General features: G+C 44.9%; 1 long non-coding RNA gene across 1 annotated transcript in view; it reads right to left on the bottom strand.

Annotated features, from left to right (window-relative positions):
• LOC108706974 overlaps positions 1–21,621 on the bottom strand; it is a 76,240-nt gene extending 54,619 nt beyond the window's left edge. The window contains exons 1-2 of the long non-coding RNA XR_005965032.1: positions 21,000–21,621; positions 15,999–16,081 (exon numbers count right to left, since the gene is read on the bottom strand). This is a non-coding gene — a long non-coding RNA (uncharacterized LOC108706974). The remainder of the gene's footprint in view (positions 1–15,998; positions 16,082–20,999) is intronic.
• Positions 21,622–27,329: the final 5,708 nt, after the last annotated feature.

Below are 27,329 nucleotides of genomic sequence, written 5' to 3'. Positions count from 1 at the left end.
CTTCCTTGTTAACCCTGCAAATAGTGGGGAGGTGCGCAGTTTGGGCTGTGCATAAGGAGTGGGTCGGATATGGGAGCAAGGTCGGTAAGCGGGTCTGGGTGCAGGGGGAGAGGTTCGGGTGCGAGCGGAGCGGGGTGTAAAGGGGGGTGAGCGGGTTCAGGTGCTATGAGAGAGAGTAAATCCGGACTGAAATACAGGAATCAGTATAACTGCCTATTGGTTGACAATATATGTATAGTGAATTATTCATCCTCCTCTTCTCCATCGCCTCCACATGCCTACCTGCTGACTGTTCACTGACTTTTGCCTTGGCTATTCCCTTCATTCCCAGTTCTTCTGCCCCCACCCTTTCCTTAGTATTCAACCTGTAATCTGGTCCTGGATCCTAAAAAAATATAAAGTAAGATGAATGCGAAATGCCAAAATACTGTAGTCACAATAGAAATGGATGTCAAACTCCCCTGTTGACTCTTCCTTTAAATATCATAGGGCACATTTACCTAGGCGAATATCCACCTGCGAAATTGAAATCTTCGACTTCGGAATATCGAAGTCGAAGGATTTAGCGCATTCGTTCGATCGACAAAAGAAATCGAATCGATCAAGGAATAAGTTCGATCGAATGATTAAATCTTTGTAATCGAATGATTTCAAGATTTTATCCATCGATCGACCGATTATCCTTCGATCAGAAAAACCTTGGAAAGCCTATGGGACGTGCCCCCGCAGAGCTAACATGCCTCGTAGGTTTAAGGTGGCGACTAGGGGTCGAAATTTTTTTTAAAGAGACAGTATTCCGATTATCGATATGAGGCGACTATTCAATAACTCGGTCGAGCAGCCCATCGAAACCGGGCTGTCCAGACGGATGATAATTCGAGTTAATGACAAATGTGGCACGAACCCTACGGAATCGTCTCAGTGCTGTAAGATATCATAAGGTATGCGACAAAAGATGCTAGTGTCTGCGAGCGCTTAGTTCCACACGATGGTCGAAGTACCAAGCACGAAGGTTCAGTATTCAATGACCACAGAACACATAGTATATAGTATATAAAAAAAAGAAACCTAAAAAATAATACGAACACTTCACTACAAGAACTACAACACTGTCACTCTCTTATATTTATGACTACTCTCTACTATCTTACCAGAGGTCGATGGATGTTAGATAAAGTAACGAGAGAGCTCGCTATGTTAGAGAGTAGAGATATAATGTAACATTATATTCGCATAATTCATATATAGTACATTTTGACACGAAACATAGATCGACCTAAATTCTGAGAAGCATAAGAAATTAGCATGCAAGTAGACAATCAATACATAATCGACAATATTGAGCCTTTTTGGTCATGTGTAAAAAATGATGCGGATGTAGACCAAGCGCACACTTGTTTCAGAGTCACAAGAAAAAAAATTGTCAGCTTGGTCCCTTTGCATTGCTCCACTATGATCCTAGAGCAAAGAAAAGAACCAAGGAGCGACGCTGTGTTGCCAAGCAAAATGCCCAGGCACACTAACGTCGCCCCCCCTGACGCCACCCCATGCTCTCCGCCCCTGTAATGTTAGGGTTGCCCAACACCTTTTTCGGGGGAAACCTGGGCAGGGGGATGGGCCAGTGACATTGGGTACGAGCGGATGACATCCGGGAAGTGCCGGATAACGTCGAGTACAGGAGGTTGATCTTGGGGGCCGGGGCTGGTGAAGATTTGGGGATGGAACGGTACTAGGGGAGTCGGACAGATGACATCGGGATGGGCCTGATGACGGTCAATCAGCCACAGCTGGCTGTCGACATGTCCATTCACTTCAATGTCCGTCAGATTTCCTAGTTTGGGTAATCGGAGTGACTTTTCAACCGGGCAGCCCCATCGAAAAACCGAGAGAGAGGCAGAGCTCGCACATACTACTATGTGGTAATAATTAAGCCCAAAAGTGCTGTATGCACCTATGTCACACCGGCATCAGTTCAATGACACCAGAACCACATAAAGAGATATAGAACCTCCAAACAGACACCCTCAGCGTCTCAACGCATTCTAAATGACTAAATTACTCTATACCTACATATTTGAAAGCACAAACTGGATAAAAAAATAATCAATATGAAATCAATAAACATTTTAGCAAAAACATACCCATATATATAAATAGCAATGAGACAACTCCAATACAATAATGACAATATTGAGCCTTTTTTGGTCATAAGTGTAAAAATGATGCGGATGGTAGACCAAGCACTAACACTGTTTTCAAGTACAAGTAAAAAAAATTGTCCAGCTGGTCCTTTGATTGCTCCACTATGACCTAGAGCAAAGAAAAGAACGCAAGGAGAGCCCTGTGGTGCCAGCATGCCCCAAGGCAACACTCGCCCCGCTGACGCCACTTGCTCTCGCGCCCCCTGTATTAGGTGCCACCTTTTTCCTTGGGTAAACTCTGGCGGGGACGGCCATGACATTGGGGTACGGGCCGGATTGAACGTCCGGAAGTGCAGGATAACGTCGAGTACAGGAGTGAATCTTGGGGGCGGGCTGGATGAAGTTGGGGGCGGGAAGGTGACGTGGGGGAGTCGCACAGATGACATCGGGATGGGCCTGATGACGTGGTCAATCAGCGATTGGCTGATCGACATGTCATTCACTCAATGCCTGTCCAGATTTCCTAGTTTGGTAAATCCGGAGTGGGAACTTTTCACCTGGACAGCCCACCGAAAAACCGGGCTGTCCAGTGTGAATCGGGAAAAGGTGGCACCACTATTCTATGTGTACATATTAAGCAAAAATGCCTTGTTTGCACTATGTCCCCCGCTCAAGTTCAATGACCACCAGAACCACATAAAGACTATACAGAAACTTCAAAATAACACCCTCAGCGTCTCAACGCATTCTTAATGACTATTACTCTACATACATATTTGAAAAGCAACAAACTGGATACAAATATCAATTTCGATGCAATAAACATTTCAGCAAAAACATACCATGAGATAGAAATAGCAAAAGAGACACCCCCAACTCCAATACACAATAATGACAATATTGAGCTTTTTGGTCATGTGTAAAAATGATGCGGATGTAGGACCAGCGCCAACACGTTTCAAGTCACAAGTAAAAAAAATTGTCAGCTGGTCCTTTGCATTGCTCCACTATGAATCCTAGAGCAAAGAAAGAACCAAGGAGCGACCCGTTGCCAACAAATGCCCCAGGCACACATCTGCCCACGCTGACGCCCACCCGCTCTCCGTCCCCTGTATGTAGGGTTGCCAACACCATTTTTTCCTTGGGGAAAACCTGGCAGGGGACGGGCCATACATTGGGGTACGGCCGGATGGACGTCCGGAGAAAGTGCCGGATACGTCGAGTACAGGGAGTGATCTGGGGGCCGGGCTGGATGAAGGTTGGGGGCTGGGAAGGGACGTAGGGGAGTCGGACAGATGACATCGGGATGGGCTGATGAGTGTTATCAGCGATTGGCTGATCGACGCATGTCATTCACTTCAATGTCCTGTCCAGATTTTCCTAGTTTGGTAATCTGGAGTGGGACTTTTCACTGAAATGCCCACCAAAAAAACCGGCTGTCCAGTGAATCGGAAAGTGGCACCCTATCTCTATGTGTAATATTAAGCTAAAAATGCTTGTTTGCACCTACTGTCCACACCGCAACAAGTTTCAATGACCACACAAGAACCATAAAGAGATTAGAAAACGTCAAAAAGACACCCTCAGCGTCTCAACGCATTCTTAATGACTATTACTCTATATACATATTTGAAAGGAACAAACTGATATATATATATATATATATTAATGAAATTGCAATATAACATTTAGCAAAACCAGATACCCTTGAGATAGAAATAGCAAGAGACAACTCAATACAATAATGACAATATTGAGCCTTTTTGGCATGTGTAAAAAATGATGCGGATGTAGACCAAGCGCAACACTGTTTCAGAGAGAGAGAGAAAAAAAATTGTCAGTGGTCCCTTTGCATCTCCACTATGTCCTAAGCATAGAAACGATTATCCAAGGAGCGACTGTGTGCAAGCAAATGCCCCAGGCTACACACGTCGCCCGCTGACGCCACCCACTCTCCGCCCTCCTGTATGTAGGTTGCCACCTTTTCTCCTTGGGAAACCTGGCAGGGGACAGCCCAGTGGACTTGGGGTCGGGCCGGATGAACGTCCGGGAAGTGCCGGATAACGTCGAGTACAAGGGAGGTGAATCTGGGGGCCGGGCTGGTAAGTTTGGGGCTTGGGAAGGTGACGTAGGCGAGTCGACAGATGACATCAGGATGGGCCTGATGACGTGTCAATCGCGATTGGCTGATCGACATGTCATTCACTTCAATTCCTGTCCAAGATTTCCTAAATTTTGGTAACCGAGTGGGACTTTTCAACCGGGCAGCCCATCGAAAAACCGGGCTGTCCAGGTGAAATCGGGGAAAGGTGTCAACGCCTATCTCTAGAGTGAGAGAGTATATATATATGCTGTTTGCACCTATGTCCACACCCGGAGATTCGTTTCAATGACAACCAGAACACATAAAGAGATATAGAAACCTCAAAAAGACACCCTCACGTCTCACGCATTTCTTAATGACTATTACTCTACATACATATTTGAAAGCACAACTGGATAAAAAATAATCAAATATTGAAATGCAATAAACATTTCGCAAAAACATACCCATGAGATAGAATAGCAAGAGACAACTCCAATACAATAATGAAAATATTGAAGCCTTTTTGGTCATGTGTAAAAAATGATGCGATGTAGACCAAGCAACAACACTGTTTCAAGCACAAGTAAAAAATTGTCAGCTGTCCCTTTGCTTGCTTCCACCTTATGATCCCTAGACTAGAGCAAAGAAAAAGAACCAGGGCGACCTGTGTGCCCAAGCAAAATGCCCCAGGCACACACGTCGCCCCCGCTGACCGCGCACCGTCAGCATCTCACCGCCCCTGTAAATGTAGGGTTCCACCTTTTTTCTTGGGGAAACTGGCAGGGGAACGGGCCAGTGACAATTGGGGTACGGGCCGGATGACCGGTCCGGAAGGCCGATATAATCGTCGAGTACAGGGAGGTGATCTTGGGGGGCCGGGCACTGGGTGAGGTTGGGGGCTGGGAAAGGTGACGTATTTATTCTACTATATTATGGGATGGCCTGATGTAAGTGTCAATCAGAGATTGGCTGATCGACATGTCATTCACTTTCATGTTCCCCCGTCCAGATTTCCTAGTTTGGTAATCCGGAGTGGGACTTTTCCCACCTGAAATGCCCACCAAAAAACCGGGCTGTCCAGAGTGAAATCGGAAAGGTGGGCAACGCCTATCTCTATGGTGTAATATTAAGCAAAAATGCCTGTTTGCACCATATGTCACACCGCTCAAGTTTTCAATGACCACCAGAACCACATAAAGAGATATAGAAACCTCACAAAAGACACCCTCAGTCGTTATACGCATTCTATATGAACTATTACTCTCATACATATTTGAAAGCAACAAACTGGATGAAAAATAAATCAAATATTTGAAATGCAATAAACATTAGCAAAAACATACCATGAGATAGAAATAGCAAGAGAACAATCCAATACAATAATGACAATAATTGAGTCCTTTTTGGTCATAGTGTAAAAATGATGCCGGATGTAGACCAAGTCGCAACACTGAGAGAGGGGGGAGAGAGAGAGTTGTCAGATGGTCCCTTGCATTGCTCCAGCTTGATCCTAGAGCAAAGAAAAGAACCAAGGAGCGACCTTGTGATGCCAAGCAAAATGCCCCAGGCACACAACGTGCCCCGCTGAACGGCACCGCTCTCCGCCCCGTATGTAGGGTTGCCACCTGGGAAACCTGGCAGGGGAACGGCCAGTGAATTGGTAACGGGCCGGATGACGTCCGGGAAGTGCCGGATAACGTCGAGTACAGGAGGTGATGCTTGGGGGCCTGGGCTGGGTGACGTTGGGGGGGGGCTTTTTGGGAAGGTTGAGTTAGGGGGAGTCGGAACAGACAATGACACGGATGGGGCTGATGACGTGTCAATCAGCCGATTTTGCTGGATCGCATGTCACCTATTAAATGTTGTTTCAGAATTTCTATTCTTTGGGGTGTTTAAATGTTTCGGTAGGTGGGACTTTTTCAACGGGCAGCCCATCGAAAACCGGGCTGTCCAGCTCACATACGCGGAGGGTCGCAACTTTATTATTAAGCAAAAATGCCTTTGCACCTATGTCCACACGCATCAATTCATATATCAAGAACCACATAAAGAGATATAGAAACCCAAAAAGACACCTCCAGCGGCTCACACGCATTCTTATGACTATTACTCTACATACATATTTGAAAAGCAACAAACTGGATAAAAAATAATCAATATTGAAATGCAATAAACATTTAGCAAAAACATACCCCAGAGAATAGAAATAGCAAGAGACAACTCCAATACAATAATGAAACAATATTGAGGCTTTTTTGGTCATGGTGTAAAAAATATGCGGATGTAGACAAGCGGCAACACTGTTTTCAAGTCACAAGTAAAAAAATTGTCAGCTGGTCCCTTTGCATTGCTCCACTATAGCTCTAGAGCAAAGAAAAGAACCAGGAGCGACCTGTTGCCAAGCAAATGCCCCAGGGCACACACGTCGCCCCCGCTGCGCCGTCACCGGCCTCTCCGCCCTGTATGTAGGGTTGCCACCTTTTCCTTGGGAAACCTGGCAGGGGACGGGCCAGTGACATGAGGTACGGGCCGGATGACGTCCGGGGAAGTGCCGGATAACGTCGAGTACCAGGGAGGTGGATCTGGGGGCCCCGGCTACGACGGTGCTTGGGGGCTTGGGAAGGTGACGTAGGGGAGTCCGGACAGATGACATCGCGGATGGGCCCTGATGACGTGTCAATCAGCGATTGCTGATCGACATCGTCATTCACTTCAATGTCCTGTCCAGATTTCCTAGTTTGGTAATCCGGAGTGGGGACTTTTCAAACCGGGCAGCCCATCGAAAAACCGGCTGTCTCAGGTGAAATCGGAGAAAGTGGCTAACGCCTATCTCTATGTGTAATATATAAGCAAAAATGCGTTGCACCTATGTCCACACCGCATCAAGTTTCAATGACCACCCAGAACGCACATAAAGAGGATATAGAAAACCTCAAAAGACACCCTCACAGCGGCTCAACGCATTCTTAATGACTATTATCTACATAACATATTTGAAGGCAACAAACTGGATAAAAAACTGATCAATATTGAAATGCTACTTTGCAACACATCCCATGAGATGAAATAGCAGAGACAACTCATACAATAAGTGAACAATATTGAGCCTTTTTGTCATGTGTAAAAAAAATGAATGCGGATGTAGCGAAGCCGCAACACTTGTTTAAGTCACAAGTAAAAAAAATTGTCAGCTTGTCCCTTTGCATTGCTCCATCTATGATCCTAGAGCAAAGAAAAGAACCAAGGAGCGACCTGTGTGCCGAAAGCAATGCCCCCAGGCTACACACTCGCCCAGCTGAACGCCACTCGTCTCGCCCCTGTATGTAGGTTGCCACCTTTTTTTCCTTGGGGAAACCTGGCAGGGGATGGGCCAAGTGACATTGGGGGTACGAGCTGGATGACATCCGGGAAAGTGCCAGGATAACGTCGAGTACAGGGAGGTGATCTTGGGGGCCGGGCTGGGTGAAGTTGGGGGCTGGGAAGGTGACGTAGGGGGAGTCGGACAGATGACATCCGGATGGGCCTGAATGAACGTCTATATTCTTCATCTTATCTATCTATATTTCAACCTTCAAATGTTCCCGTCCAGATTTCCTAGTTTGGTAATCCGGAGTGGGACTTTTCACCGGCAGGCCCAACTCGAAAAAACCGGGCTGTCCAGGTGAAATCGGGAAAATGGTAGGCAACCCTATCTCTTGTGTAATATTAAAGGCAAAAATGCCTGTTTGCAAACCTATGTCGCACACCCGCAATCAAGTTTCACATGACCACACAGAACCACATAAAGAGATATGGAGAAACTAAAAAGACACCTAGCGTCTCACACAACGCAATTCTTAATGAACTATTACTCTATATACATATTTGAAAGCAACAACTGGATAAAGAAATAATCAATATTGAAATGCAATAAACATTTAGCAAAACAGTACCCATGAGATTAGAATAGCAAGAGACAACTCCAATCAATAATGAAATATTGGAGCCTTTTGGTCATGTGTAAAAAAATGATGCGGATGTAAGACCGAGAGAGAGAGAGAGCACTAGTAAAAAATTGTCCAGCTGGCCCTTTGCATTGGCTCCACACATCATGATCATAGAGCAAAGAAAAGAACCAACAGGAGCGACCTGTGGTGCCAAGCAACATGCCCAGGCAACACACGTCGCCCACGCTGACGCCACCGGCTCTCCGCCAATCGTACATATAGACAGTTGCACCTTTTTTCTGGGAAACATGGCAGGGGACGGGCCAGTGACATTGGGGTACCGGGCCGGAGACGTCCGGCGAAGTGCCGCTAACGTCGAGTACAGGGGAGTGTGATCTTGGGGGCGGGCTGGCATGAAGTTGGGGGCTGGGGAAGGTGACGAGGGGGAGTCGGACAGAATGACATCGGGATGGGCCTATGACGTGTCAATCAGCGATTTGCTGATCGACATGTCATTCACTTTCAATGTCCTGTCCGATTTCCTAGTTTGGTAATCTGGAGTGGGACTTTCACACTGACAATGGCCCACCAAAAAAACCCGGGCTGTCCAGGTCATCGGAAAGGGGCCAACCCTATCTCTATCAGTGTATATTATAAGCAAAAATGCCTGTTTGCACTATGTCCAGCACCGCATCAAGTTTCAATGACCACCAGACCACATAACAGAGATTAGAAACGTCAAAAAGACACCCTCAGCGTCTCAACGCATGTCTTATAGACTATTACTTAATATATACATATTTGAAAGCAACAAACTGGATAAAAAATAATCAATATTGAAATGCAATAAACATTTGCAAAAACATACCCATTGAGATAGAAATAGCAGAACAACTCCAAAATACAATAATGACAATATTGCGCTTTTTGGTCATACGCCTTAAAAAATGATGCGGTGTAGACAAAGCGCATATATGTTGTTCACGTCTCAGAAGATGAGAAAGAAATTGGTCAGCTGGTCCCTTTGCAATTGCTCTCTATGACCTAGAGCAAAGAAAAGACCAAGGAGCGATGTGGTGCCAAGCAACATGCCCCAGGCACACACGTCGCCCCCGCTAAGCACCACTCTCCGCCCCCGTATGTAGGGTTGCCACCCTTTTCTCCTTGGGGAAACCTGGCAGGGGACAGGCCAGTGACAATTTTCGGGGTTAACGGGCCGGATGACGTCCGGGAAGTGCCGGATAAACGTCGAGTACAGGGGAGGTGATCTTGGGGGCCGGGCTGGTGAAGTTGGGGGCTGGGAAGGTGACGTAGCGGAGTCGGGACAGATGAACACAGGATGGCCTGATGAACGTGTCAATCAGCGATGGCTGATGACATGTCATTCACTTCAATGTCCTGTCCAGATTTCCTAATTTGGTAATCGGAGTGGGACTTTTCAACCGGGCAGCCCATCGAAAAACCGGGCCCTGTCCAGGTGAAATCTGGGAAAGGTGGCCAACCCTATCTCTATGTGTAATTCTTAAGCAAAAATGCCTGTTTGCAACCTATGTCCACACCGCCTCAAGTTTCAATGACCACCAGAACCACATAAAGAGATATAGAAACCTCAAAAAGACACCCTCAGCGTCTCAACGCATTCTAATGACTATTACTCTACATACATATTTGAAAGCAACAAACTGATAAAAATAATCAATATTGAAATGCAATAAACATTTAGCAAAAACATACCCATGAGATAGAAATAGCAAGAGACAACTCCAATACAATAATGACAATATTTGAGCCTTTTTGGTCATGTGTAAAAAATGATGCGGATGTAGACCAAGCACAACACTGTTTCAAGTCACAAGTAAAAAAAATTGTCAGCTGGTCCTTTGCATTGCTCCACTATGATCCTAGAGCAAAGAAAAGAACCAAGGAGCGACCTGTGTGCAAGCAAATGCCCCAGGCACACACGTCGCCCCCGCTGACGCCACCGCTCTCCGCCCCTGTATGTAGGGTTGCCACCTTTTTTCCTTGGGGAAACCTGGCAGGGGACGGGCCAGTGACATTGGCGGTACGGGCCGGATGACGTCCGGGAAGTGCCGGATAACGTCGAGTACAGGGAGGTGATCTTGGGGGCCGGGCTGGGTGAGGTTGGGGGCTGGGAAGGTGACGTAGGGGGAGTCGGACAGATGACATCGGGATGGGCCTGATGACGTGTCAATCAGCGATGGCTGATCGACATGTCATTCACTTCAATGTCCCGTCCAGATTTCCTAGTTTGGTAATCCGGAGTGGGACTTTTCACCTGAAATGCCCACCAAAAACCGGGCTGTCCAGGTGAAATCGGGAAAGGTGGCAACCCTATCTCTATGTGTAATATTAAGCAAAAATGCCTGTTGCACCTATGTCCACACCGCATCCAAGTTTCAATGACCACCAGAACCACATAAAGAGATATAGAAACCTCAAAAAGACACCTCAGCGTCTCAACGCATTCTTAATGACTATTACTCTACATACATATTTGAAAGCAACAAACTGGATAAAAATAATCAATATTGAAATGCAATAAACATTTAGCAAAAACATACCCATGAGATAGAAATAGCAAGAGACAACTCCAATACAATAATGACAATATTGAGCCTTTTTGGTCATGTGTAAAAAATGATGCGGATGTAGACCAAGCGCAACACTGTTTCAAGTCACAAATGAAAAAAAATTGTCAGCTGGTCCCTTTGCATTGCTCCACTATGATCCTAGAGCAAAGAAAAGAACCAAGGAGCGACCTGTGTGCCAAGCAAATGCCCCAGGCACACACGTCGCCCCCGCTGACGCCACCGCTCTCCACCCCTGTATGTAGGGTGCCACCTTTTTTCCTTGGGGAAACCTGGAAGGGGACGGGCCAGTGACATTGGGGTACGGGCCGGATGACGTCCGGGAAGTGCCGGATAACGTCGAGTACAGGGAGGTGATCTTGGGGGCCGGGCTGGGTGAAGTTGGGGGCTGGGAAGGTGACGTAGGCGGAGTCGGACAGATGACATCAGGATGGGCCTGATGACGTGTCAATCAGCGATTGGCTGATCGACATGTCATTCACTTCAATGTCCTGTCCAGATTTCCTAGTTTGGTAATCCGGAGTGGGACTTTTCACCTGGACAGCCCACCGAAAAACCGGGCTGTCCAGGTGAAATCGGGAAAGGTGGCAACCCTATCTCTATGTGTAATATTAAGCAAAAATGCCTGTTTGCACCTATGTCCACACCGCATCAAGTTTCAATGACCACCAGAACCACATAAAGAGATATAGAAACCTCAAAAAGACACCCTCAGCGTCTCAACGCATTCTTAATGACTATTACTCTACATACATATTTGAAAGCAACAAACTGGATAAAAAATAATCAATATTGAAATGCAATAAACATTTAGCAAAAACATACCCATGAGATAGAAATAGCAAGAGACAACTCCAATACAATAATGACAATATTGAGCCTTTTTGGTCATGTGTAAAAAATGATGCGGATGTAGACCAAGCGCAACACTGTTTCAAGTCACAAGTAAAAAAATTGTCAGCTGGTCCCTTTGCATTGCTCCACTATGATCCTAGAGCAAAGAAAAGAACCAAGGAGCGACCTGTGTGCCAAGCAAATGCCCCAGGCACACACGTCGCCCCCGCTGACGCCACCGCTCTCCGCCCCTGTATGTAGGGTTGCCACCTTTTTTCCTTGGGGAAACCTGGCAGGGACGGGCCAGTGACATTGGGGTACGGGCCGGATGACGTCCGGGAAGTGCCGGATAACGTCGAGTACAGGGAGGTGATCTTGGGGGCCGGGCTGGGTGACGTTGGGGGCTGGGAAGGTGACGTAGGGGGAGTCGGACAGATGACATCGGGATGGGCCTGATGACGTGTCAATCAGCGATTGGCTGATCGACATGTCATTCACTTCAATGTCCTGTCCAGATTTCCTAGTTTGGTAATCCGGAGTGGGACTTTTCACCTGAAATGCCCACCAAAAAACCGGGCTGTCCAGGTGAAATCGGGAAAGGTGGCAACCCTATCTCTATGTGTAATATTAAGCAAAAATGCCTGTTTGCACCTATGTCCACACCGCATCAAGTTTCAATGACCACCAGAACCACATAAAGAGATATAGAAACCTCAAAAAGACACCCTCTGCGTCTCAACGCATTCTTATTGACTATTACTCTACATACATATTTGAAAGCAACAAACTGGATAAAAAATAATCAATATTGAAATGCAATAAACATTTAGCAAAAACATACCCATGAGATAGAAATAGCAAGAGACAACTCCAATACAATAATGACAATATTGAGCCTTTTTGGTCATGTGTAAAAAATGATGCGGATGTAGACCAAGCCCAACACTGTTTCAAGTCACAAGTAAAAAAAAATGTCAGCTGGTCCCTTTGCATTGCTCCACTATGATCCTAGAGCAAAGAAAAGAACCAAGGAGCGACCTGTGTGCCAAGCAAATGCCCCAGGCACACACGTCGCCCCCGCTGACGCCACCGCTCTCCGCCCCTGTATGTAGGGTTGCCACCTTTTTTCCTTGGGGAAACCTGGCAGGGGACGGGCCAGTGACATTGGGGTACGGGCCGGATGACGTCCGGGAAGTGCCGGATAACGTCGAGTACAGGGAGGTGATCTTGGGGGCCGGGCTGGGTGAAGTTGGGGGCTGGGAAGGTGACGTAGGCGGAGTCGGACAGATGACATCAGGATGGGCCTGATGACGTGTCAATCAGCGATTGGCTGATCGACATGTCATTCACTTCAATGTCCTGTCCAGATTTCCTAGTTTGGTAATCCGGAGTGGGACTTTCAACCGGGCAGCCCATCGAAAAACCGGGCTGTCCAGGTGAAATCGGGAAAGGTGGCAACCCTATCTCTATGTGTAATATTAAGCAAAAATGCCTGTTTGCACCTATGTCCACACCGCATCAAGTTTCAATGACCACCAGAACCACATAAAGAGATATAGAAACCTCAAAAAGACACCCTCAGCGTCTCAACGCATTCTTAATGACTATTACTCTTTATACATATTTGAAAGCAACAAACTGGATAAAAAATAATCAATATTGAAATGCAATAAACATTTAGCAAAAACATACCCATGAGATAGAAATAGCAAGAGACAACTCCAATACAATAATGACAATATTGAGCCTTTTTGGTCATGTGTAAAAAATGATGCGGATGTAGACCAAGCGCAACACTGTTTCAAGTCACAAGTAAAAAAAATTGTCAGCTGGTCCCTTTTCATTGCTCCACTATGATCCTAGAGCAAAGAAAAGAACCAAGGAGCGACCTGTGTGCCAAGCAAATGCCCCAGGCACACACGTCGCCCCCGCTGACGCCACCGCTCTCCGCCCCTGTATGTAGGGTTGCCACCTTTTTTCCTTGGGGAAACCTGGCAGGGGACGGGCCAGTGACATTGGGGTACGGGCCGGATGACGTCCGGGAATTGCCGGATAACGTCGAGTACAGGGAGGTGATCTTGGGGGCCGGGCTGGATGAAGTTGGGGGCTGGGAAGGTGACGTAGGGGGAGTTGGACAGATGACATCAGGATGGGCCTGATGACGTGTCAATCAGCGATTGGCTGATCGACATGTCATTCACTTCAATGTCCTGTCCAGATTTCCTAGTTTGGTAATCCGGAGTGGGACTTTTCAACCGGGCAGCCCATCGAAAAACCGGGCTGTCCAGGTGAAATCGGGAAAGGTGGCAACCCTATCTCTGTGTGTAATATTAAGCAAAAATGCCTGTTTGCACCTATGTCCACACCGCATCAAGTTTCAATGACCACCAGAACCACATAAAGAGATATAGAAACCTCAAAAAGACACCCTCAGCGTCTCAACGCATTCTTAATGACTATTACTCTTTATACATATTTGAAAGCAACAAACTGGATAAAAAATAATCAATATTGAAATGCAATAAACATTTAGCAAAAACATACCCATGAGATAGAAATAGCAAGAGACAACTCCAATACAATAATGACAATATTGAGCCTTTTTGGTCATGTGTAAAAAATGATGCGGATGTAGACCAAGCGCAACACTGTTTCAAGTCACAAGTAAAAAAAAATTGTCAGCTGGTCCCTTTGCATTGCTCCACTATGATCCTAGAGCAAAGAAAAGAAGCAAGGAGCGACCTGTGTGCCAAGCAAATGCCCCAGGCACACACGTCGCCCCCGCTGACGCCACCGCTCTCCGCCCCTGTATGTAGGGTTGCCACCTTTTCTCCTTGGGGAAACCTGGCAGGGGACAGGCCAGTGACATTGGGGTACGGGCCGGATGACGTCCGGGAATTGCCGGATAATGTCGAGTACAGGGAGGTGATCTTGGGGGCCGGGCTGGATGAAGTTGGGGGCTGGGAAGGTGATGTAGGGGGTCGGACAGATGACATCGGGATGGGCCTGATGACGTGGCAATCAACGATTGGCTGATCGACATGTCATTCACTTCAATGTCCTGTCCAGATTTCCTAGTTTGGTAATCCGGAGTGGGACTTTTCACCCGGACAGCCCATCGAAAAACCGGGCTGTCCAGGTGAAATCGGGAAAGGTGGCAACCCTATCTCTATGTGTAATATTAAGCAAAAATGCCTGTTTGCACCTATGTCCACACCGCATCAAGTTTCAATGACCACCAGAACCACATAAAGAGATATAGAAACCTCAAAAAGACACCCTCTGCATCTCAACGCATTCTTAATGACTATAACTCTACATACATATTTGAAAGCAATAAACTGGATAAAAAATAATCAATATTGAAATGCAATAAAGATTTAGCAAAAACATACCCATGAGACAGAAATAGCAAGAGACAAATCCAATACAATAATGACAATACTGAGCCTTTTTGGTCATGTGTAAACTATGATGAACCATAAAGAAACATATAAACCTCAAAAAGACACCCTCTGCATCTAAACGTATTCTTAGTTACTGCATCTCTACATACATATTTCAAAGCAACAAACTAGATGGAAAAATTAGGAAACATGAAATTCAGAAAACTTTCAACGAAAACATACCCATGATACAGAAATTTCAAGAGATTAATGCAATACAATCACAACAAAATTAAACATATTTGGTCATATGCAAAATAAGATGTGGATGTAGACCAATTGTAACACTATTTCAAGTCACAAGTGAAAAAAATTGTCAGCGGGTCCCTTCAAATTGCTCCACTATGATCCTTGAGCAAACTAAAGGGTCAAGGAGCGACCTGTGTGTTAAGCAACTGCTATGGCACAGTCATCGCCCCCGCCGACGTCACCCCTCTCCTGTATGTATAATTATAAGCAAAAATGCCTGTTTGCGTGTATGTCCACACCGCACCTTGAAAATGCAGCAACTGGCATCTAATTTACAGAAATGACAGACAACTTAAATGCCTGCACAGCACTAAGGCCCTTGGTATTTGCTCTCAGGGCAGAATAACGGCAGACAAATGCCCCTCTCGGTCACTGCGCCTGATACTAATGACCAGCCTGTAATTGAACACAGATGAGATGGAATAGTGACAGGAGAATTCCCAACCAAAACACTAGTTTGAAAGCTTGAGCACTGAGATCTGTCTGTCACTGTGCTGTATGCGTTCAACACAGACCTAGTCGATGATTAGTATAAGAAGCAGTGAGGAGTAGTCACATGTGCAGTGGGGCACTGACCTCTGCCTCTGCTGCAAATAAAATGTCCTGTGTGCCAGGGGCCTAATGTGTATGTACTAAAATAGCCATTTCTGAGTAAGCTGCCACTGCTGCTTTGGGACCTGATAATATTTTTAATAATTTCGACTTACCTGCCCTGTCCTTTTGTCTGGGGCTTTATTCTTTTATTCTGGAATGAACCAGCCTTTCCTAGCCATGCCTTGTGCGGCAGCCGCTGTAGGGGTGAAAAAAATCTGAATCAGAGCATATTCCAGCAGGGGAAACCAATAAAATTCTTCCTTATAGTAGACGGATCAGAATGATTTCCTTATTGTTCTCTATGGGGAATTGCACTAGCATTTACGCCACCTCCTATATATATATATATATATATATATATATATATATATATTATAACAAACAAGGGAAAGTTGTGCTCACCACTATTTTTTAAAACCATTAGGCGGGGGTGCAATGAGGCTGTGACCACAAAATACATATAGTCAAATACAAGAGTCCTCTGCACTCAACCCATTATCAATATATTTAAGACAGCGACATTTTGTGCATACTGCTACTAAAAAATGCCTTACCCTTTAAACAAAACAGGGATTGTTTGTCCATATATTGCAATATATTTAAGCTGGCCAACTACGTCAAAGTCATCCCATATCTGGCCAGTCCTATGCTCAATTTTATCTGATTCATTAAGAATTCTATTGCTTCATTATACATTTTACAAAGGGACTAGGTATTACCTGCAACTTAACTTGCTGCTTTCAAAGTAAACCTCCATACTTGGCTGCCCTTTCATTAGACACCAGTGGGATCACCCGACTATAGCTGGGAAGGGTGGGAGCTACAACATAGAGCTGGTCACTGCTCCTGTATAAACTATAACAAACAAGGGAAAGTTGTGCTCACCACTAATGGTTTTAAAAAATAGTGGTGAGCACAACTTTCCCTTGTTTGTTATAGTTTATACAGGAGCAGTGACCAGCTCTATGTTGTAGCTCCCACCCTTCCCAGCTATAGTCGGGTGATCCCACTGGTGTCTAATGAAAGGGCAGCCAAGTATGGAGGTTTACTTTGAAAGCAGCAAGTTAAGTTGCAGGTAATACCTAGTCCCTTTGTAAAATGTATAATGAAGCAATAGAATTCTTAATGAATCAGATAAAATTGAGCATAGGACTGGCCAGATATGGGATGACTTTGACGTAGTTGGCCAGCTTAAATATATTGCAATATATGGACAAACAATCCCTGTTTTGTTTAAAGGGTAAGGCATTTTTTAGTAGCAGTATGCACAAAATGTCGCTGTCTTAAATATATTGATAATGGGTTGAGTGCAGAGGACTCTTGTATTTGACTATATGTATTTTGTGGTCACAGCCTCATTGCACCCCCGCCTAATGGTTTTAAAAAATAGTGGTGAGCACAACTTTCCCTTGTTTGTTATAGTTTATACAGGAGCAGTGACCAGCTCTATGTTGTAGCTCCCACCCTTCCCAGCTATAGTCGGGTGATCCCACTGGTGTCTAATGAAAGGGCAGCCAAGTATGGAGGTTTACTTTGAAAGCAGCAAGTTAAGTTGCAGGTAATACCTAGTCCCTTTGTAAAATGTATAATGAAGCAATAGAATTCTTAATGAATCAGATAAAATTGAGCATAGGACTGGCCAGATATGGGATGACTTTGACGTAGTTGGCCAGCTTAAATATATTGCAATATATGGACAAACAATCCCTGTTTTGTTTAAAGGGTAAGGCATTTTTTAGTAGCAGTATGCACAAAATGTCGCTGTCTTAAATATATTGATAATGGGTTGAGTGCAGAGGACTCTTGTATTTGACTATATGTATTTTGTGGTCACAGCCTCATTGCACCCCCGCCTAATGGTTTTAAAAAATAGTGGTGAGCACAACTTTCCCTTGTTTGTTATAGTTTATACAGGAGCAGTGACCAGCTCTATGTTGTAGCTCCCACCCTTCCCAGCTATAGTCGGGTGATCCCACTGGTGTCTAATGAAAGGGCAGCCAAGTATGGAGGTTTACTTTGAAAGCAGCAAGTTAAGTTGCAGGTAATACCTAGTCCCTTTGTAAAATGTATAATGAAGCAATAGAATTCTTAATGAATCAGATAAAATTGAGCATAGGACTGGCCAGATATGGGATGACTTTGACGTAGTTGGCCAGCTTAAATATATTGCAATATATGGACAAACAATCCCTGTTTTGTTTAAAGGGTAAGGCATTTTTTAGTAGCAGTATGCACAAAATGTCGCTGTCTTAAATATATTGATAATGGGTTGAGTGCAGAGGACTCTTGTATTTGACTATATGTATTTTGTGGTCACAGCCTCATTGCACCCCCGCCTAATGGTTTTAAAAAATAGTGGTGAGCACAACTTTCCCTTGTTTGTTATAGTTTATACAGGAGCAGTGACCAGCTCTATGTTGTAGCTCCCACCCTTCCCAGCTATAGTCGGGTGATCCCACTGGTGTCTAATGAAAGGGCAGCCAAGTATGGAGGTTTACTTTGAAAGCAGCAAGTTAAGTTGCAGGTAATACCTAGTCCCTTTGTAAAATGTATAATGAAGCAATAGAATTCTTAATGAATCAGATAAAATTGAGCATAGGACTGGCCAGATATGGGATGACTTTGACGTAGTTGGCCAGCTTAAATATATTGCAATATATGGACAAACAATCCCTGTTTTGTTTAAAGGGTAAGGCATTTTTTAGTAGCAGTATGCACAAAATGTCGCTGTCTTAAATATATTGATAATGGGTTGAGTGCAGAGGACTCTTGTATTTGACTATATGTATTTTGTGGTCACAGCCTCATTGCACCCCCGCCTAATGGTTTTAAAAAATAGTGGTGAGCACAACTTTCCCTTGTTTGTTATAGTTTATACAGGAGCAGTGACCAGCTCTATGTTGTAGCTCCCACCCTTCCCAGCTATAGTCGGGTGATCCCACTGGTGTCTAATGAAAGGGCAGCCAAGTATGGAGGTTTACTTTGAAAGCAGCAAGTTAAGTTGCAGGTAATACCTAGTCCCTTTGTAAAATGTATAATGAAGCAATAGAATTCTTAATGAATCAGATAAAATTGAGCATAGGACTGGCCAGATATGGGATGACTTTGACGTAGTTGGCCAGCTTAAATATATTGCAATATATGGACAAACAATCCCTGTTTTGTTTAAAGGGTAAGGCATTTTTTAGTAGCAGTATGCACAAAATGTCGCTGTCTTAAATATATTGATAATGGGTTGAGTGCAGAGGACTCTTGTATTTGACTATATATATATATATATATATATATATATATATATATATATATATAAATATATAATTATATATATATATAAATTCAGTGGACATATCATAAAAGATAAACATAAATTATACAATAATGATACATAAATATAAATGATACAAGTATTACGACTTATCACTACCACTAGTCCTCTCTTGCTGTTCCAAGTCTATATAATCTATATCATGCAGCCCCCTTATGGATTTATGGAATTAAATGTAGTGCTATGGAGGTAAATCTCCTGAGATCTAAAAAAAAACAGTTGTTTTTTTTTTCAACCCTCAAACAAGAAGAAATTGACCAACCTGACATATTCAGTTAACTTACTTTCCTGCCTTTACTGGGGTACATGCTGCCTTGAGCTAGATACTAGTCAGACCACACAACCAGCAAACCATACTTCTGATTCCTCCTTCCAACTGAATTAACTGTCATCACTATCTACTCTGCAGTTCAGAAGTTAGGCATAATTCAGTCAAACAAAAAAGTAACCTTGATATTTATGTGATTTTTTTCAACCCTTGCTGCTACAACTATGAAAATATACCATCTCACCTTCATGGCATTATTGGGGTACATACTGCAGTCTGCTGGATACTAGCAAGACCTCACAACCAGCAATCCATCCTTCTGATTCCTCCTTTCAACTGAACTAACTGTCATTCCTGGGGGGTGGGGGTGGCTTCAGAAAAGAGGGCTATGTGCATTGGTCAATACAGCACATGGGCAGAGACAGTTGTACTGGATAAAAAGCAGCACCCTAGCCTTGGTTCCCATGCCCAGCTTGGGCAGGGATTGAGCCCATCTCTAACACACACCCCTACAGCTGTTATAAATATCCCAATAATAACCTGGCAATTTCTAATCCATAAACCAGACTACACAACCAGCAATCCATCCTCCTGATTCCTCCTTCCAACTGAACTAACTGTCATCACTATCTACTGGGCAGTTCAGAAGTTAGGCATAATTTAGTTAATCAAAATATTAACCTTGATGGTTATGTGAATGTTTTCAACACTTGCTGCTATAACTATAAAAAGATACTATCTCACCTTCAGGGAATTATTAGGATACACACTGCAGTCTGCTGGATACTAGCCAGACCTCACAACCAGCAATCCATCCTCATGATTCCTCCTTCCAACTGAACTAACTGTCATTCCTGGGGGCGTGGCTTCAGAAAAGAGGGCTATGTTCATTGGTCAATACAACATGTGGGCAGAGACAGTTGTACTGGATAAAAAGTGGCACCCCACATTAACCCTTAGTTCCCATGCCCAGCTTGCAGCAATACCAGTGAATTACATTCACACATGACACTAAACCAGTTGCCTGACATATTGAGCCCAGGGATTGAGCCCATCCCTAACACACACCCCTACAGCTGTTATAAATACCCCAATAATAACCTGGCAATTTCTAATCCATAACATGCAGCCCCACTGTGGATTATGGGATCAGTACCGTCACAGCAACAACTAAAACCTTGAAACACAAAACTTGCTCCTCAGTTGTTCAACTTCTTTCCCAAAAGCAAACCCGGCTCCACAAGTTTCTCAGACATGTGCTTTGTCAGTTGCTTGGGATAAAACGTAGTGCTATGGAGAGAGAATCTCCTGTGATCTCTTTAAACTAGCTACAGTAATAGCAATATTTATAACTATGTAAATATAATGCTAATATCCTCACATATACTCCCAGATATTATTTCCCAGGCATAGAAGCCGGACCCATGCTGCTTCTTGCTCACCCCAGAATTTAGGCAAGATTTATTTAAGCAAGAAGAATTGTTCTTTTTTCAACTCTCAAACAAAGAAAAATTGACCAACCTGACATTTAGGTACCTCACTTTTCTGCCATTACTGGGGTACACACTGCCTTGTGCTGGATACTAGCCAGACCTCACAACCAGCAATCCATCCTCCCGATTCCTCCTTCCAACTGAACTAACTGTCATTCCTGGGGGCGTGGCTTCAGAAAAGAGGGAATCCAGGCTGCGCCGACCAATAGAAAACAGGGGGTGTGGCTTTGCATAAGGCAGCGCTGTCCCCATAGGCTGGTGTTCACTGTCTTTCACTTCACTACAACTCCCAGCTGCCTTAGCAATTAATTTGCTCCTGTAGTGTCTGAGGTATGCAGAACTATAGACCTATTTGACCCATGGGTGAGCACTATAAAGGCAAGTCCTGTGAACTCTCCAACCAGGTGTCCCGTCACCTGTATAAGGCAATACAGTCAGTGTCAGGACATCTTCCAGTAAAACCGATTTGCCGCGTGCAAGAGATCTGCCCCCAAAGGTTTAGCGACCCCCCAATGTTAACATTCACCTATTCACACTGAGTCCCTGGCTCCCTGTGTCTTCCCTTATTTCTACTCTTCACCCTGCGCCGTCCCCTAACCCCGCCCACCTCTATCCACCCTCCCCATTTGCTTCACGCTCCCTCCTCTATCCCTCCTTCTAAATTACTTGTATGACGTTAGTTGTATATCCTGGCGAGAGGTGTCTTTAATCCTACCTAAAGTATACACCGCCCATGCTCCTCCACCTGTCCTGCGCGATATTTCTTCTCCTCCTCCACAGTCCGTTTGGCAATGTTTGTTGACAGTAAGTTCCGCATCACCATGGCTACAGCCAATCAGAACCCACTCAGGGCAGTCGTTTTTGATTGGCTCGTCTGCAATAGCAATAATGAAACACTGATTGCTGATTGGATTACATAAACGTGCCCATCCTCTGCTGGGAGGCTATTGGCTGAGACCTGCTAGGGCGGGATAAAGCGGGGAATCCTACAATTTAGATGCCAGGGATGGAGGGCAGGTATTGTGGATACTGCGAGTAAGTGAAATGGTGCCTGACACCTGACTTATGTGTCCTTCTCGTAGTAATCACGGACCGTGTGCGCTAGGGCGAAATAATAGTCCCTCGGGGTGGACACGTTCCGGTCTATCACTAAGGTGAGGTAGGCTATGCCCCTCACTCTGATCTGCTTCGGAGTCTGAGAGAGGGGTGGCCATGTCGGTGCCGACAGAGAGGGGTTACCAGGGAGATGTGAGTCTGGCTGTGCCCAAACCCTTATTAAGTGCGGCTCATTCACACACTCACTGTACCAGGGGTGTCATTTTAAATTGGCTCGCATCAAATTTCGAAAAATTGATTGCAGTGCAGCTCCCTGGAGAGGAGAGAGACTGCTGCTGCTGCTGTTGTGCCGGCACGCCCCGCCCCCCGCTTCGATTGGCTGGCCTGTGTGTAGACTGGGTGTGTGAGAGTGTGGATGTCACTAGAGCTGTGCGGCCCAGACACGCCCCCTTCCCCATGGCTTCACTCTGGCTGTCTGGAGTCAGACTGTGCCTGCCCTCTGTGGAGACTGGGACTGGGGAGACAGCGTGTGGACGTCTCAGGAGACTCTGAGAGAGAGACTGCCTGCTGCAGTGTGCTGCCACCCAGCACGACTACGAGGTAAACGTCAGTGAGAGTCAGTCTGTGCAGGAGACTTCTTCTGCGCTCACACAGCACACTCCTCCACGAGTTCTGTCTTCTCTCTCCTGCTGTCAGAGTGAGCTACAGAGGGGTGGAGGAGAAAGGGGGGAAGGTTGCCAGTCCCAGGCAAGTAGCCTGTACACACACACACACTGCTGGGAGCGGTAAGGCATCTACCATCTGCTTTGCGTTAGGGGCATCGGCATATGAGCATTATGGTTAGGGACAGTGTTATGTACTCGTTCTGGTGCACATGCAGGAAGCTTGTCAGGGCTGATTTGTGTGGTAAATAATTATTATCCCCTCAAGTATAAGCTGAAACTATTGTACATTAGAGTTGCCCTGTCCATTTTGGGGCCTCCCATTCTTTTGTGCCCCCAGATAATGGAACAATTAGAATGGTCGGTCCCCACACATTTTCACCTCGCCAAATGTGGCCCTCGTTGCAAAAAGTTTGGACACCCCTGCACTTAATTCATTATTACTTATTAATGCAGCCCAGTGACAAGCTCCTCCTCCTCCGGCTGCTGCGGGCCAATGAGATGCAAAGTAAAAGGGGCGGGACGCAAGTCTCTAGTGCTGCCTAAAGAAATACAAGCGCTCGTCTCTTGGTGTAGAGATGTAGTACAGATGGAGGGGTAAGATCCAATGGAATAGGGCAGATAACATTAGGGAGGTGGGAATTTTGGCAGGAGGGAGGCAGGGATCAGCTGACAGCCAAAGCCTGTGCCATGCGATCTCCTTAACACACAGAATGCGACTTCTACTGGTAAGTTCCTCCCCCTTCCCATAACTCTCTATTCACTCCTCCATCCTGGCAGCATATCTCTCCCTTGTGTCACGTTACTCAGCCTTCACTCCTCAGCTTTCATACTTCAACCATCTCCACCCTCAGCCTTGACCCCTCATTCGTCAGCTGGGTTCCTAGGGAAGATGAGGAATGAGGAGGCTGAGGGAGGAGGACATAGTTATTATTGTAGGGGTTAAACATGAGGGACAAGGGCTGAGAGAGGATAGTGGAAAGCTGAGTAATGTGACAGGAGGGGGTAGTGAATTGAGCCTTATTTGGAGGCTGAGAAACATACTAAGTGACTTTGGCTGTGGATGTCCTAAAATTGTTTCCGTACAGGAAGCGTGAATTCCTTAGGTTTTTCCTCAAGAAGATCTAAAATGGACTGTATTGACAGGCAAGTTGTACGGTGTCCATTTTAGCACAGCCTTCGTCATTACTAAGATGCTGCAAACAGCTTTAATCCGACAGCTCTTCTTGACACATGCATGTTATGTAGCGCTGCTCCAAGCTGCCGAGATCAAACCGGCAGCTGACTGGTTGTTGTTGTTGCTAAAGTGATTGTGTATAGGCGGATCCACACTGTTCTACTTTGAGGAGAGTTGAGAGGAAGAAGTTTGCAGCATTTGCAATGTCCCAGTATGTGTCTATCATGAATAGGAACAACCTAGAGAAACAGGCAGAAGTCCTGAGCCGACTCATCCAGCAATGTGAGTGTGAGACCAAATCCACAGTTTCTTGTCACTCTTTTCCCCTGGTGTTGATTGAGACGTTTTTGTTAAACATATAGCGATACAAACCCTGCAGAAAAAAACCCGTACCTCCCACCCAGGGCCGCCATTAGAAATCACGGGGCCCTGTACAACAACATTTTTGGGCCCCGCCCACCCCAGATCCCGCCCACTCCACCCCCCACCACACACACACAAGTTATAAAAAGATATTGATGGTAAGGACCCCCTTATAATTAAAAAAAAAAACTTGGAGGAAGCCTATGAGGCGAAACGCGTCAGCGGTGACTGAATAGTGCGGAGGTGCAGAGACACAGAGTGGGGACTTGCGCAGTAATGTCTGAGAGACGCTGAAAAACCTGCAGCGCTGCTACAGAGATCCTCAGTGTTTTTTAAACAAACGCTTATATGGAGAATCGTTTGTGAGTTTGTTTTTAATTATTTATTAAAACATTTTATTAGCATTTCCGCACATGTTGCTCTTTATTGCCCACAAGGAGAAGAGAATACTGGAGGCTGGTTCGATTGGGTTCGATTGGGTTCTAATTGTGAAATATGCTGAGACTACTCTTGGGTCTGTGAGTACGGTATAACCACTGGAATAGCTACATCTCTAAAGTGTGGGTGTATACTATATTCGGATACTTACCTCTCTACTTTCACTCAAATAGAAATAACTCTCACCCTATATGAATGTTTGCTAAAAGGTGAAGAGTTTCTATCACAAATAGTTTGTAAAGGCTTTACAGGCACTGATGGCGTGCGTCTAATTTTGAGATCGCTGCACTATATTTTTTCTGTTATTCTTTCCCCAAAAAACCCTCTGTTGAGGGACAGAGCAATCATTTGGAATTTTGGCGCTTGAAGGTGGAAGAGAACCTAACGGATTGTCTGGACTGGGGTACACTAGGTTTGGGACTTATTAGCATTTATAAGTTAAAAAAAAAAAACTGTGGTGCCAGGGTCCCCCTTAAAGTGGAACTGTCACCTACACATAAAAAACTGCATAATGAAAGTCCTTTCCAAATTAAATATGGACCCCCAAAAATTTTTTTCATTAAAACATCCATACCTGTTATAAAGGTGTTTAAATATCTAAACTGTCAATCAAATATTACCTGCCCCGCCTCTATGCCCGTGGCATAGAGGAGGGGCAGTCAATTACTTTCACTTTCCATTCAGCACTTCCTACATGTCACTGCTCTCCACACATTCCCCCTTCCCTCCTCAGGCTCTATATTTGTGTAGGGCACTGCACATGGACATTAGGTCCCTCATTCTGGTTCATATACAAGATTTTGGGGTGATACACAATTTCCCTTGATAACCATGTCCACAAAATGGCTGCTGTCTGCTTGCTGTAATTGTATAATTCCAAAACAGAAGGAAACAAAATTTAAATAATAAATACAGTGTAAGTAAAGTTTATTTTGCTCAACTAACATGATAGAAAAGAATTTGAAATTATTTCTTAGGGTGACAGGTCCCCTTTAAAAGTGGCCGCAGGCTTCGGTGCTGTCAAGGGGGGCTCAAAGTGCAGCACCCGGGCCCGGGACAATCGTACCCCCTGTCCCCCCCCCCTCAGGCTAACTGCCCCCCCGGGGAAATGCCCCATATTTTATACTTACTTGACACCGATTCTGGCAGTGGACTTCACGGCATCCATCTTCTGGGTCCTCCGTAAGATGACTGTGGGATCGGCAATCTCCGTCAATTTCGGCGTATGCGCAGTTGTTGAAAATCAGCAAATTGCTTCAACTGGAAGAGGGATGCCGTGAAGTCTGCTGCCAGAATCTGCGACAAGGGGTAAGTATAAAGTATGGGACATTACCCCGGGGGCACAGTTAGTCTGGGGAAGGTGGGTCTACGTGGGGTGGGGGTACGGGTTTTTTTTCTACAGGGTTTCCTTCTCCTTTAACAGCCGTGGGCCCCTTATACCTCCTGGACCCTCGCCCTGCATGTATATTTGTACGCTCCTGGTTATCAGATATTCACAGACGGTATATACATGGTAGATGCCCAACCTGCATTCCTTCAGCAGTAGTTGAACTACAATTACTAAATTGGACTGAAAGCTGTTACGAGTTGTACTATATCCACAGCTAATGGTTTATAATTTATGTATATTATCCCATTAATTAGGGGCATTCTCCATACCCTGCTTTAAAGTAGAAACAAACCCTTAATTTAAAAAAAAAACCCTACCCCCTCTACCCTACATAGACCCCCCAGCCTAGCTGCCTGCCCCTTAACTCTTTACTTCCCCTCCGTGCAGATTCTGTCCAGCGGAGTTCACGGACGAAATCTTCTTCTCTTCGGGAATATTCGGAATGAGACCGGCAGATGGCGCATGTGTAGTTGGAGAAATTTTTTGTTTCGCAACAACTGCACATGCTGCGAAAATTGCCAAATCGCCAGCCTCATTTTGAATATTACCAAATCGGCAGAAGAATCTGCATGGAGGGGTAAGTAAAGAATTGGGGGCAGCTATTATTAAAGGAATAGTTCAGTGTGAAAATAAAATCTGTGTAAATAGATAGGCTGTGCAAAATAAAAAATGTTTCTAATATAGTTAGTTAGCCAAAAATGTAATATATAAAGGCTGGAGTGAACAGATGTCTAATAAAACAGCCAGAATCCAACTTCCTGCTTTTCAGCTCTATAACTCTGAGCTAGTCAGCGACTTGAAGGGGGGCCACATGGTACATTTCTGTTCAGTGAGTTTGTAATTGATCCTCAGCATTCAGCTCAGATTCAAAAGCAACAGATATGACCCATGTGGCCTCCCCTCAAGTCTCTGATTGGTTACTGCCTGGTAGCCAGGGTAACCAGTCAGTGTAAACCAAGAGAGCTGAAAAGCAGGAAGTAGTGTTTAGACTGACATGTTATACATCAAATCACTCCAGCCTTTATACATTACATATTTGGCTAACTAACTATATTAGAAACATTTTTTATTTTGCACAGCCTATCTATTTACCCAGTTTTTATTTTTACACTGAACAATTCCTTTAAGGGTTTGTTTCTCCTTTAACTCCAGCACTGTAATATACATCAGGCAAAGACCTTGGGTGATTAAGACAAGAAACTGTAGTTACGAAACAGTTGCCGGACCATAAGGTGGGCATCCCTGGTATAAATATTATCACAACAAAACTAT

The sequence above is a fragment of the Xenopus laevis genome, chromosome 1S, assembly GCF_017654675.1.
Source record: "Xenopus laevis strain J_2021 chromosome 1S, Xenopus_laevis_v10.1, whole genome shotgun sequence".
NCBI classification, from domain to species: Eukaryota; Metazoa; Chordata; class Amphibia; order Anura; family Pipidae; genus Xenopus; species Xenopus laevis.
The sequence above is the reverse complement of the archived record's forward strand: the minus strand, read 5'-3'. Positions and strand labels throughout refer to the sequence as shown.